General features: G+C 50.2%; 1 protein-coding gene across 13 annotated transcripts in view; it reads left to right on the top strand.

Moving 5' to 3' along the window:
• The window catches only part of Atxn7l1 (ataxin 7 like 1), a 222050-nt gene that overhangs the window by 148949 nt on the left and 60931 nt on the right, over nt 1–12170 (top strand). The window contains exon 1 of one of the 13 annotated variants that reach the window (XM_013152453.3): nt 4868–4964. The exons of 11 other annotated variants lie outside the window; for them this stretch is intronic. The gene's annotated coding sequence lies outside the window, so the exon portion shown is untranslated. Of the gene's footprint in view, nt 1–4867; nt 4965–5145; nt 5437–12170 lie in introns of those variants that run through there. One more of the 13 variants, XM_063238102.1, reaches the window with a different exon arrangement.

Here is a 12170-nt window from a genome sequence, read left to right as displayed (position 1 = left end):
GCACTGCAAGGATAGCTGAGATCCAGAACTGGCCCTCCGGAGATCATTCTGGGGGCCTAGACTGCAGTCACCCAGTATGTATTGACCCCTCTGTCAAGTGTTTTTTCCAGCTGGAGCCCAGAACTAAGACTGGTTGAAAATATCTAGAGTGTGTGGCCCCATCTGTGTAGTACTAATCCTGCGATGCTGGCTACAGTGCCTTGCTGTGGGTCTGCACCGCAGAGGATTAAGCTAAAAGCTCCTTGCAGGGATGAGAGGGCAGAGTGGCGTAGCCTGTGAATCCCGGGGACAGAGCCGAGCGTACCAGGGCTGGGCTGCCAGCAGGCAAGGCGCACCTTGCTTTCCCATTCGCTCCTGCCCCACTTCTGACCAGCTTTCTGTGTGTCCAGACCTTATGGAAAAACCTGCGCTGGTCCTGACCCGCCTCCTCTCTGTGTGCACTGACATGGCTCTCCTCAGCGTAAATGCCCTGCTGCGGTGCCAGGCCACAAGCATCCTGGTCCCGAGCGTCTGATGTGTCAGGCTCCCCTGGGGTCCCCAGACCCCTGCTCTGTCCACAGCAGCAAGGCAGTGCTTCTCTGTCCTGTAGCGGTGCAGGCTTCGTCCTGCACGCCAGCACCGACCACAGTTCATGTGTCTGTGCCACTCTGCGTTAACCCCACTCTTACTCACTTGGTATTACAAGTGTGTTAGCCCAGGCTTTGTGGGTTTTTGGTTTTCATTTTAAATAGCTTGCCCTGTCTTGCCTAAATATACCAGTGCTTGTCGAAGGGTGTGCCCTACTTTTTGGTTTTTCAGAAATGGTCTCTATGCTCAGAAGAGTCATAAATTACCTGGAAATATTCTGCCCACTTTGTATCTTGTGAGCAAACAGGTTTCCCTGCCAGGACTTATGAGGTATCCAGTGTTCATAGTCTTCCAGGCGGTGTGGATGCAAATGTCATGCGGTTACCAAAACAACCTCAAATAACCCCTTCAGGGTAAGCAGGAGGCCCCACGTAGACATCCCAACCAGTCACAGAGCTTCTCTGCACAACTGGCATAGCGAGATTTAATCAGTCTTTGGGACCTTGGCTGTCTTAGCAATGATACTCGGTGTCCAGTCCATCTTGATCCCCAGCCAGCTTCCCTGGCCTTTCGTTCTGTGGTATGTGGGGTTGTGTCTCCAGGCATAGGCATAGGCAGATTTGAAGAGGATGACAAAACATTCTAGAACTTTCTAATCACAACTCCTACCCAGCTTCCCTCCTGCATGACATTCAGTATCCCTGACTCTGGCCTTAATGTTACCAGCTGGAGAACCCTGAAAAGCTTCTTCCCTGCTTCTTGGTGTCCCAAAAAATTGGACACAACACACAGAAAGCCAGCAGAAGTGTTCATTTATCAAAGGCAGAAGTAGCTCTGCAGAGAGGAGACCAGTGCAAGGCTCACCGCTGCTCCTAGGATATGGGGAAGGGGTCTTTTGTATCCAAAATTCCCAGGTTATCTCTCTTTCATGCAAATAAGCCATTGGGTCAGACAGTTGTCCTATGAAATAGTCACATGACATCATACGCTGTATAAACTGTCCCATCAAAATACTCATGTGGCTTTCCGTTGCATGTACATGGTGGATCCAGAATAGTATCTTTTGATTGGCTGTGCACACACATGCAAATGAAGGGTTGAAAAGAGCATCTTCTGATTGGTCCTGCAAACAGCACTAGATTCAAATTGATGGGTTGAAAATAGCAAATTTCTGACTGGTCCAAAACAGTACTTTTCTAGGCCAGGTGTTTAGCTCAGCAGCATAAGTGCCTGCCTGGCAAGTACAAGGTCATGAGTTCAATCCCCGGTACCAAAGAAAGAAAAAAAATAAAAGCACTTTTCTCATTGGTTGTATATGTAAGAATGATGGTGTCATTGTATTCAGTGTCCCTCCCCCTAGGAGTGACCCTCACCCTGTCACTGACTTGCTGAGTCTTCAGTTCCTGGTAGTTTACCCCTCCAAATCTCCTGGCCATCCACAATAACTCACTGGCATATCCCCTTGGAGAAAATGCCCAAACCCTGCAGTGACCCTACGTAAGTATATCAAATAATAGTAATGTCACCCCTGCTTAAGCTGTGGCTCCAGATGGGAGCCTTTGTGTGATTCCTGTATGTTAACTGGCCGAAGAACTCAGCAGAGACCTGAGTTTGAAACACCTGTTGGGGAAGAAGTCCCCCACACTGTATGCTTCCACGTCTCCTCTGCATGCAGGACCTTGCACTGGCACATGCAGGCCTCTAATGCACAGCTATGCAGGTCTGCTGCCACTCGGCTGTCGTGTGGTCTCCTTGGACCAGGACTGGGGGGAGCCAGCATTGTCATAAGGTGACTGATGAAGTCAAAGCAAACCAGGACTCAGACTGGGAGGAGAGGTTGTTTTCCCTTGCAGTAGTAGCTCTGGAGCACAGACAAACTGCTCCAGAAAAGGCCTGGAATCCCAGAAGATTGAGAAATTCAAAGGAGACCCTGTGCTTTTTAAACTAAACCACTTTGTTGATCTTTTCAGTCCTGACATACTGTTTTCTGGAAGCAATGGAGGCAAGCAAAGTGGGGTGGGCAGGAGCCACTTACGGTCTGCTGTGTCGCTTTGGCCGTGGCTCGTGAGCTCTCAGATCTCAGTTTAAGAGTTTGTGAAGATGGAAATAATAATCCACACCACATTTAAAAGGCATTGTGAGGGCTGGCGTGTAACTCGGTGTGAAGCAGGTACTTAGCATGAGCGAGGGCCTGGGTTCCATCCCTAGCACCAGGAGAGGGGAGAAGAGGAAAAGGACTGGACATCAGAACATGTTTCTGGGTGTGTGGTCCTGAAAAGTCCCAGGTTCCTCTGTGCCTCTGTTTTCGTTTGTAAGATGGGGTAACTACAGCAGCCCTTCATATCCCCCTCAAAGGCTGTTTCTGAGGATCCGGTAAGAGGATCTGCAAGGAGACATGGAAACTGACAGACTGGGTTCCCAGTTCTGGGGCCACTAGAATGGGTCAGTTCTCAACCTTGAGCCCAAGGTTGGTTGGAAACCTCACTTCCGGTGATCTAGGACCCCCAAATGATACGAGGAAGTAGTGTAACTCCCAACTTGTTCGATTTCTAATTCACCGAGTTTGTGTTTCCCAATATCGAAGAATGATTTCTGGCAAACACAGAAGTTACCAGGAGGAGATTTTATTGAGGGAGAGACAACTTGTGAGAGACAGGAGGAGACCCAGAAAGCTTTCCGGAGGAGTCAAGGGCTGGTACAACGTGGGACAAAATTATGATCAACCATAAGATTACAGGTACAGCCACTTAGGTAAGGTTGATCCAGCGGGGAAGCCTATCTTGTAGCAAGTGTGCATGGAAAGAACAAGGATCTTTTTTTTGGGAAGGAATGAGTCAGGTGGTCCTGGGGGTCACCACCCAAGTGACTGATGCCTGTTTAGAATATTGATCATTGTTGCTTGTGCCTCCGGGAGGTATCTAGGTATCATCATTCCATTTTTATCTTCAGGCCTGGCCATCAACAAACGTGGCTTGAGCCACAATTGTGTGAGTTTTTATCTGTTCTTACCTGTTCTTATCTTCTGAGCTGACTCCCTCCAAGGCCCAGCCCTGTAATACTTCTACCTAATTTAGCTGTTTGTAATACCAGGACTGAGACCTTCCCCCACCTGAGTCTCCACCTCCGCCCTCTTCTCCCATCCTATCTGCTTCCTCCCGGGCTGTGTCCTCTTCTGAGATGCTCTCAGGTGGCTTTTTGCCCCCTCATCTGTCAGCCAAGGCACTGCAAGTAACTATAATTCCGATTACAGTAAACAGTCTCTGTAACAGGTGAAATATGAACCACCCTGAGAAAAGGACAATCACAGCAGGGCTCCCTTTGTGACCCCAGAGCCAGAGCGATGCATTTACTTCCCACAAGGATGAGTCTGGCCCATGGGTACAGTGGCTTTTTTTTTTAATGGTGGGAGTAGGACTTTGCATTGCATTGCATCGCTAGATCTCCAGCCCTTTTTGAGGGCCAGGGGAAAGGGGATAGAGGCTCACTAAATCACTGAGTTGCCCAGGCTGGGCTCAAACTTGCAGTCCTCCTGCCTCAGCCTCCACAGATACTGCACCTGGTTACAGTAGCCTTTACAACCTGTTTCTCTTTGCTCACCTGCTACCCCTGTTGGAGTGGAGGAGAGGCATGATAGGTAAGTAGGTGGGTGGATAGATAGATAAGAGGTAAGATAGTTAAAGCAGAGAGATACGGGAGGGTGTGAGATTTAAGTCTACTCTGTCATTTAAAATACCTCATCTTTACCCTAGCATTTTAGGAATCTGGTTACCTCAAGTCTTTGGGTAACTCTTAAAATTTCATCTATTCAAAAGTCAGTATTATCAGATGCCTTCTGGAGAAGAAACTGAAAAACCTGCTTTCAGGATTCCTTTTTGTCTGTTCACTGCCTCAGTCAGGCTGTGATAGACTGCAGTCCCCTTCGCTGGGCAGGGACTGCACAGCCATCCCAGTGTCACTGTGCCCTGCCCCCAGGGCACTGCCCTTTGGCTTCCTGTGTGTGTCAATGGCCTTGTTGCAAGCAGCAGGGAACTGAGACTGTCCCTTGCTTGCGTCTGAAGAAAACATTCATTCAGCTCATCCCTTGCCTTCTGTGGGACAGAGCCACTGGCAGAGTCCAGCATCACTGCTGTCCCCTCTAGAAGTGAACCAGACCTTGGCATTTGCAGAATCTCTTTAAGTCATTCTCCAGTAAAAGATGCTTGGAGGAAGCACCCAGTTCCTTCTGCTAATAACCGCAGGGCGTCATGTGACACCACCCCTCCCCCCACTGTTTCTCGCCACTGAAAAAACCACCCACCCACCCACCCCACCGATAAAGTCTAAAGTCGTCTGTCTGTCTGTCGGTCGATCGCTTGAGGTCTGTCCTTTACCCGCCAACCTTCTGCACTTCCTTCAAGGTGGTAATTTTGTGCTTTTGTTACTTAAGTGCTTTTTTTTTAAATTTCTAATACTTACCCAGTTGCTTTGGGACTTGCATAAACAGTTAACAAAACAGTCGCACGAGGCAGCCGTTTCGCTTTCTGGGCTTGTTGTTCTTGGCACGGGGCAAGTTCTGTGAACTTCTGGTGTCCAACTGGTAGGACCTGAAACTGTTTAACAAGTGCCTGTAGTCAAAACAGTTGGTGTGTGCGAGCCGAGCAAGGGTAGCTGGCACAGGCTGCCTCTGGTCAGCCATCGGGTCTCGCGCCATGCAGGATACGGAGTCACAGAGTCACGTTGCTGGCTTTTGGGGCTGGGCTTTTGTTGTTGGGGTTCTTTTTCTTTTTTTGCAATGGCATCCGTGCTAATGTGCGTCGCTGCAGGTTCCAAAAGTACAACATGTTTGCAGTCGTCCTAGCATCAGATTAAGTTGGCAGCCTGAGTCTCTCTGTAAGTGGTTTTAGTTTACATTGCTTCTTCTAGCAGGATGTTTTTGCATAATTTTGCTGATCCTGGGTTATTTATAGACTTTTTTGGAGAAACGGGGATGCATGAGAGTTTCTGTTCCAATTGTGAAAAGTGAAATGCATTTCTGCTCTTGCAGAGACAGCAGCGAATGTGTGTGGGCAGCATGGAGTTATTTTTGCTCTTAAAAATTAATTTCTCCTAGAGGCCACTGAGTAACATTCCGGGGCTCGCTCTCCAGCCACCAACCTCGGAGATCCTAATCCTGGGTAGGACGTGGTGTCGTTTTCCCTTGATCAGTCACAAACCGAGGAAAATGAAAGTGATGATGCCACTTCCTCTGGGATGCGCGGACGCAGTGATTGGGTATTGTTTCCAGCCTCCACAGCTTGTTTGTAGTGCCATTTAGCAACCTGCAGCCTGCCTGGGAACCAGTCAGTGGGACTCAGGGTCATAGCAGAGGGGACAGAGGAACCATGACCCTGGGAGCAATTAGAGGATTTTAAAGTTTGTCCCCACCTAAATGATTGTGATCTTGAGATGTCGATAATATTTTTCAAATGACTATCCACCACAGGATGGCCTGCCAACCAAGGTCAGACATATGTGACATCCTAGCCTGGTGGTAGTGGTGTCTTTTGAGGGGACGCTGTAATGCGAGTCGCGTGTTGAATGAGAATCAAATGTGAAAGCACCGAGCCAGAATTAGCACTCTATAAAAGGGCCTCCCATAATATTTACTAGAACAGTTGGCTAAAAATTGCTCCACTTTGCCCACTGAATGGCTGTGTAATCAAATCAGCCCTTGATAGCATACCTTGAGCACCTCCCCGCTCCGAGGAGGCGGCTGCTCCCGGAATTTGCATGGGTAAGAAGCGCCTTCATCAGCTTAACGAGTGTGCCGTCCCAGTCTAATAGTCCAGGAGAACGCTGTAAATGAGACACTTCATTGTGCCTCGGGTTAAATATTTTAAACCAAACAAATGAAAAAGGAGGGAGAAGCGATAAACATGGTTAGGCCATGTGGAAGGCCTTCTGAGGAGGCAGTCTGCTTAGATCCAGGTCCTTGGGTGCTGCACAGATGGGTCCCGCCGTCCCTCGGCCCCCCACAAATCATGCCAATGGGAATGGACAGTTGAAACAGAAATTTCCAAGGTAGTAAATGTGACCGTTAGACCAAATCTTGACACAGGGATAGCTGCTGAGAGCTGCCAAGAGCGAATTTCTTTTTCTCCTCCATGTTTCTCTCATCACAGAAGAGTGTGATTTTTCTCTCCTCCAACCTTGCAGAGTATAATGATGAGGCCAGCTGGCTTTGGGGTCTGAGGACGGCTAGGGCGCCCCTGCTTTCTCACACCAGCCCTGCGGAGCTGGGGGAGGACAGTAGGACAGTGGGTCCCAGAGCTGGGGCTTGGCTTGCACACCAGAGCCCGGAAGCTAGGACTGAAGTGACACTGAGCCTCAGACTTTGTCTTCCTGGCTGCCCCAGCCACACTGGGCAAAGTGGCTGCAGCGGGAAGTCGTAGAAAGTCTCGATTCAAGTTAGATTCACTGTCCCCATGGGTGGGTACCCTGACCCTTCTTCCCTCATGCAATCCACCACGTTGGCGTGGGGAGATTTGAGGCCCACCTGGAAGCCTCAGGTTTAGGGGTGCCGTGGTGTGTGTGCACACGGGCTCGCCATGGTTACGGGTGCCCCCCTCCCTGGGTAGTGACACCCCCAGCCCTGTGAATGAAGAGGAGAAAGGGGACCTGCAGGCCTTCGTGCTGGGCTGGCAGTGGAAGAGGTGCCAATTGACATTCTCCTGCTCCTCAGGCGTTTGCATTTAAATGGGCCAGACCCTCCCACCCTGCCATCCTTGAGAAAGTGACAGTGTGTCACAGCTCTGTCTGTCTCTGCCACTCTCCCGCACCCCACCACCAGCCCCTGCAGACACCAGCCTGTCAATACCCTCCTTCCTGGCTTGGATCTTCCTGCTGGCAGACACGTCTGCTGTTTGATTGCCATTGATCCTGATGTCTGTCTGGCCCCTTCTCACAGGAAGCACTTGAGAGTCCCCTTCCCCTCCCGGCCTCAGGGCAGTGGCTCTGCCCACCTCACTCTCCATGGGAAGCTCACAGCCCACTGGCAGGGCCTGGGGTCCCGGGGAGGGGCCAGGCTTCCAGATAGAACCTAGAGCTGGGCCAGATGGTCAAGGTGTGTCCATCAAACCTTGAGAGTGTACTGTGGCCACCTCACCTAGCCATTAGTCCACCAGTTCCCAAGGTGTGGGTTTTTGTTTTTGTGGAACTACAGCATGACCTATAGGTTAATCAGAACCTAGGAGGGGAAGAAGCCAAACAAGAAAGTAAGCTGTAGGGGGAGTTGGTGACCCCGGGCCGTGCCTGGGTCACTCACTGTTTCAAGCCAGGTGTTCAGTCCTGCTCCAGCTCTAATCAGAGCCTCAGCCTCCGGGCTGCATGGTGGGCGGAGTCAGCCCCCACTGTAACCAAAGGGGACGTGGTTCAGTGTCCTCTGCCCTCCAACCATATTTTTTCCTCCCTCACATGGGGGACACTGATTACCAGGTAAACCAGCTGTATTCGTTTGCTATTACAGCGAAACAGAACAGACTGGTGACTTAAATAATCTAGAAACCCTTACCCCTCCGTAAGGGGCCAGCAGGATGTTTATCCCCGAGGCGCCTCCTTGATTTGCAGATGGCCATACCCTTGCTGGCTCCTCTCTGGTCATCCTCCATGTCCCCTGCCCCTGGTCCTTCCTCCTCTAAGGACACTGGGCATTTCCCATCCTAAGGGCATTGTTTTATCACTTCTTCCAAGACTGTCTCTGACTGTGGCTACATACTCAGGCTCTCAGGGCTAGGATTTCAATGTGCAGATTGGAGCATACAGTTCAGCCCACAGCACCAATCAGATAAGCCCAGCTCTGCCCCTGCTCTTTTTGACAGTAGCCCCAGCTCCCTGCAGTAACCACCCTGCCATAGAGATTGATCCATGAATTGCTCCCCAGGTCCTTGGATCTGTAACCGCAGGCACCATTTCTGTGTGAGTGCGTGGCCTCAGGAAGCACGGGAAAAGGATGGGAACGTGTTCGAAGTCATAGGAAAGACTGGACAGTGGCTGTGGATGTCTGAGTTACCCTTCGTGTGTCCTGCAATGATTCTTAGCTGATGCCACAGTCCACCTGTCTTGAGGGAGACTGTTATGGGGGAGGTGAGGAAGGGTAGCTTATGGATCAATGAGCTCCAGAAGCTATGTGGCAGGAAGGGTTCTCTGCCACTTCCTCCCACCACCTTTCTGGGAAAACTCCCTGACCTGGGAAAACTCCAATAGACCATTGGAACAAAACTTACAGTGTCTTGCCGCCAATTCAGTGTGCATTTGTGCATGTGAGTGTGCATGTGTGTGTTCTCTGCCATTGGTATTCCCTGCAAGCTGAGAAGCCAACCTTAGCAGCCCTGAGAGGAGATCTTACTTCCATCAGTTCGCTGTTGCTTTCCCAGGGCGTGGGGACGCCCTGCTGTGGGATATATTGGCCCAGAGATGAGTCAACAGGCAGCTTCTGACAGCCCTTTGCATGAGCTTCCAAGATCTTTGCTATTCTGAGGACATCTTCAGTTGAGAGAGGTCGGGTTTCTGAGGGTTTGCCCCAAGAGAGTCACAGCTCATTGTTCTTGGAAATCACCAGTCAGGATTTTGGGGTTCCAGTCACTGGGAAACTGAAAGCAACCTCTCCATCTTTCATCACATGCACGTCCCTGCTCCTGATTGCTGAGGTCCTGGTCTTGACCAGGGAGTGGTGGAGACACTGTGTTCCTGTAGGCAAGGGCCTCCTTGCCAGCCTGGGGGACCTCCGGCCTTTCTTTGTAAGCCAGCCTCAGTGTGGGTCTGAAGTGAGAGAGGGATGCTTGCTGCCAGAGAGGCAATCAGAAATCCATTCCGTCGTAGCAGGGCAGCTACTCTGTGCTGACCTTTCTGGCCACCAGTCATCTACAGGTTCCTCAGGCACTGAGCAGGCGGGTTCCTGCTGATGGAAGTGGTATCACTAAATTAGATGTTATTTAGTAATACTCGCAATATAGTTCTTTGGTTTACATAGCCTGATTCGAACTGCTTTTGGTCTGGTATCACTGGAGAGCAGGTTCTGCAAACCTCAAGAATGGAGCTACCTCAGGGAAAGCTAGGATTTGGGCTCTAGTACTTGGCCACCAGGGTTCCTCTGGATTCCAGCAGCCTTGTGTCTGCACTGGGCTGTAGATTAGGAGGATAGTTAGGGAATCGGAAAATCATGTTTATCGTCAGCATTATATTTCTTGTTAGCAATAACAGTAGCATTTGATTGCTCACTCGGTGTGATGCCTTGCTCTGCAATTTACACCCAGTCTCAGGACCCCAAGAAGAAAGGGCCTCTCATTAGCTCCTTTCTAAAGACACCAAGGATGACTCCTCTGGGAAGGAAGAGAAATGGAGAACTGAGGCACTCATAGCCGGAAGACAGGAGTTTGCTACAACTGCACCTCCACAGCGCTGGCAGCAGGACACAGAGCACAGGGCTCAGATCAGGTTGTCCTAGGCCTGTCCACTTCCACGTTGTAGGCGAGGACTGGGAAGGAGAGCGGCGTTGATGGGTTTATCGATTTTCTGTTCGGGTGGGAGGACAGACATGTCCATGGGTTGGAGTCCAGAAAGATCCCGACAGATGGGAGCCGTAGACTGAACCCAACGTGATGACATTTTGCAGAGAGACCTGCGGCTCTGTCAGCTGGGCAGCAGAATGAGTGAAATGAGACTTAGAGGTGAGGCAGCTGGGAGAAGTAAGCCGTCAAGTCTGTCTGCTGCTGCTTGTGGAGGGCAGAGCCCTGTGCAATTGTCCTTGCTTCTGAGCTCCAGGCTGGGTAGACAGCTGCGGCCAGGAGAGGAGGGAAAGCGGTGATTTGGGAGGATTGACTTAGAAGGCTGGCTGGGGCTGGTTAGCACAGAGAAAAGAGCTGTTTAGCCAAGTGTCCCATGATTGGGGGGTTAGAGCCGTTCATGGTGGCCCCAAAGAGCGGGAACAGGACTAGTGTGGGGGCATCCTAAAGGTCTCCCTAGGGGCAGAGCTGTCTGTAGGCAGCCCCGGGGTGGTGGTGAGACTAAGGCAGCCCGGGAAGGTGGCTGCTGAGAGGCTGAGTCCCGACCCCAAGCGCTATGGCCTGGATCCCTGGAAAGTGGTGATTCCTCTGACAGCCCTGTACCAGGGAGGGCTGGGAAGGAAGGCCAGCTGAGCCTCAGTTTCCCATCTGTGAATAGCGAGTAGAGTCTGGGCTTCATGTGCTATTTTATTCTTTTTTTTTTTGTACCAGGAATCAAACTTACAACCTCATGCTTGCCAGGCAGGCACTTACACCACTGAGCTAAATCTCTGGCCCTCTTGTGCTGTTTATTGCTGGTTTGACTCAGCCAGGCTTGCTCAGGTGAAGACATTACAAGCAAGCAGACCCCTGGGCATCCTCTGTCCACCTCATCAATGCATAATGGGAGTGGACCCTGCCGCAGATACTGGACCACACAAATTGGGTGCAACCTCTCTGTGAATGTGTGGTATTAAGACTTGTCGGGAGTTCTTCCCGGACCTAAATTGGCAGTTTGGGAGCTGCTATCTTAGAGTACCTGTTTACTTCTCCCAAAAGTCACCTTGATTATCTGAATGTTTTGGGTTTTTGTTTTTTTTTTTTTTTTGAGACAGGATCTCACTATGCAGTTGAGACTGGCCTTGGATCACTTTGTAGCCCAGGCTGGTCTCAAACTCACAAGGAACCTCCTGCCTCAGCCTCCTGGGGCTGTCAAGTACTGGGATTATAGGCGTGCCCACCTCAATTATCTTAATTTAAAAATTGCTTCATTGCTGGGTGTGGTGTAATCACAACACCCTAGGAGGCTGAAGCAGGAAGATGGCAAGTTCAAGCCCAGCCTGGGCAATTCAGCAATTTAGCAAGAGCCTGTCTTGGAATATAAAAAGGGCTGGAGTTGTAGCTCAGTGCAGATGCCCTGGGCTCAACTCCCAGATCCCCACCACCACCAAATGACTTCTCTGCATGGTCCCAAACAGGATTTTGAAGGTAACCCAGTTATCTTAAACTTGATTGTGCTGTTTATAGGCCATCCTGGCCCTTTCTTTCTGCAGGCTTTTCACTTATTAGTATTATTATTGAAGTGAAATTCACATAACGAAGAGCTAAGCATTTCACAGGGAATACTTCAGAGGCATTTTGTACCCTGCACAACCACTTCTACCTTGTTCCAAAATGTTTCCTCACTCCAAAGTAAGACCTCATGACCACTAAGCAGTTCTTGTTGTTGTTGTTTTCTTGTTGAGACAGGGTTTCACTATGCAGTACAGGCTGGTTTTGAACTCACTCTGTAGCCCGCAGTGATCCTCCTGCCTCAGCCTCCTGAGTGCTGGGATTATAGACGTGTGCCACCCACACCTGGCTAAGTAGTTATGTTTCCCTCCCCACCTCCACCCCAACCTCCTAAATCACCAGCCAATCTGTGTTCTGTCTCTGTGGACTTTACTCTTGGGACCTGGCATGAAGAGGGAATCATGCGATGTGAATGTCCTGTTGTGTGTGGCTTCTTTCATTGAACACAGTGTTTTTAGGATTCACCTGTGTTGTAGCATCTATCGTGCTTTAATTTTGTGGTTGAATAACATTTTATCATGTGTATAGACCACA

The sequence above is a fragment of the Cavia porcellus genome, unplaced genomic scaffold, assembly GCF_034190915.1.
Source record: "Cavia porcellus strain 051 isolate PalLab524CR breed Dunkin Hartley unplaced genomic scaffold, mCavPor4.1 scaffold_2, whole genome shotgun sequence".
Taxonomy (NCBI): Eukaryota; Metazoa; Chordata; class Mammalia; order Rodentia; family Caviidae; genus Cavia; species Cavia porcellus.
The sequence above is the reverse complement of the archived record's forward strand: the minus strand, read 5'-3'. Positions and strand labels throughout refer to the sequence as shown.